Source organism: Pelophylax lessonae (genome assembly GCF_965119305.1).
Source record: "Pelophylax lessonae genome assembly, chromosome: 13".
Lineage (NCBI taxonomy): Eukaryota > Metazoa > Chordata > Amphibia > Anura > Ranidae > Pelophylax > Pelophylax lessonae.
Genome location: NC_138780.1, coordinates 104,204,891 through 104,207,055, shown reverse-complemented (window position 1 = coordinate 104,207,055; position 2,165 = coordinate 104,204,891).

Sequence of the window (2,165 nt, the reverse complement as noted above, 5' to 3'; positions counted from 1 at the left end):
TACATCAGGAAACTTACTTTGAAAAAACATTTCCTGAATAATCCAATCACATCAAGGTCGAATGTGAATGGAGGGGGTATGATAAACAGTGGTTTAAAGAATAAGTCCCTTATGAATCCTAAAGTTAACCAAAATCATTATGTAGAAGTATTCAAAAACTCGGTATTGGAGGATCTGCAGGAACTTATACCAAATAAGAGAGTCTTAAATGGGTGCAGACACATTATCGAGGGTCTTGAGTCTCTAGAAAAGAGAAAAGATATCATTATAAGGCCAGCGGACAAGGGGGGAGGTGTGGTGGTGTTGGACAAAAGTTTTTACCACCAACAGCTCTCTAATATGCTTGGTGATACGAATACATATGTTAAGTTATCGTCTGATCCTACTGCCAGATTTGATGAAGAATTAAAAAGTTTGGTAAAATTTGGGTATAGGACGTATGCTCTTACAAAAAAGGAGAAAAAATATCTAACACCAAGCGTGTGTAGAATTCCAACAATCTACACACTGCCTAAAATACATAAGGATGCTAATTGCCCCCCAGCACGTCCGATAGTCAATGGTATTGGATCTGTATCAGCTAGATTAGGCCAATACCTTGACAAATTTCTGCAGCCGAGTGTGGTTAACACAAAAGCTTTTTTGAAAGACACCAAGGACTTGTTGATCATGTTGGGTGATGTGTTTGTGGGGGAGGACGCGCCGGCCTTCTTAGTGACGGCCGACGTGTCCTCTCTCTATACCATCATCCAGCATGATGATGCCCTACTGGCCCTCAATTGGGCTTTATGTAGGAGAGATGAAGTTCCTTTTGCACAAAAACGTTTTATCCAGAGGTCTCTTGATTTTTGTCTCTCCCACAATTATTTTTGGTTTAATAATTGTTTTTATAGCCAGAAGACCGGCGTGGCTATGGGGGCTAAGTTTGCCCCCAGCCTAGCAAACATTTTTATGGCCGAGTGGGAGGACAAGTTTGTTTTTAATCAACACAAAGCAGAACTGCGATTTTATAAACGTTTTATTGACGATATTTTATTTATCTGGGAAGGTTCGGAGGAATCCCTGTTATCTTTTATGACCCACTTGAACTCAAACCAAAACAACATTCGGTTGGAGTTCCATTGGGATCAAAACACTATCCAATTTTTAGATGTGACAATTTTCAGAATTATGAATGGTTTTGCGACGAAAGTCTTCTTCAAGCAGACCGATCGTAACAGTTACCTGTCCATCATGAGCGGCCACCACCCAACGTGGTTAAAAAACATACCTAGGGGCCAGTTCATGAGGGTCCGGAGAAATTGCACATTTGATCATGATTTTATAGCCCAATCAGGAATAATTAAGGAGAGATTCCTGCAGAAAGGCTATAATGAGGAAAATCTAGATCAGGAAATTAAGAAGATTTTGGACCAACCACGGGCAGAATGTCTGAAACCAAAGAGCAAGGTTTTGGACAACAAAAAAGAATGGAGTTTTCTTTCAGACTATTCTAGTGACTATAAAAATATAGAAGCCATTTTTAAGAAACACTGGCCACTTTTATTGAAGGATCGCACATTAGGTCCGGTAATACCACCAAATCCTTCTTTCATTTACCGCAAGGCTCCAAACTTTGGAGACCGGGTAGTTAGGAAAATTCTAGACCCCCCAAATGTTTCCTTTTTTCCGGATAGAAAGGGCTTTCATACCTGCGGACGTTGCCGCGCTTGTTTTTTTGCCGGCACAAATTTGAAAAAGAGGAGTGAGTTTTATGTGCCAGCAATTAACAAGCACTTTAAAATCCAAAACCTTATTACTTGCGATACAACTCATGTCGTATATGGTCTGATGTGTCCGTGTAATAGGATTTATATTGGTCGTACAAAACGGACCCTAAAAAAACGCGTAGGGGAACATATTACGAACATTTTAACTGGTTTTAAAGATCACAGTGTCTCTGAACACTTCAGAAGACACCATAATCAGGATCCCCGCAGTTTACATTTTTGGGGTATTGAAAGGGTTACCCCCTCATGGAGGGGGGCAAACTGGGTGAGAGAATTATCCAAGTGCGAAACTAAGTGGATTTTCCTCACCCAGGCCCTGGATCCCAAAGGTTTGAATATCGACCTAGATTTAAACTGTTTTATCAGTGATTTGTGATTTTATGGATAGTGTATACT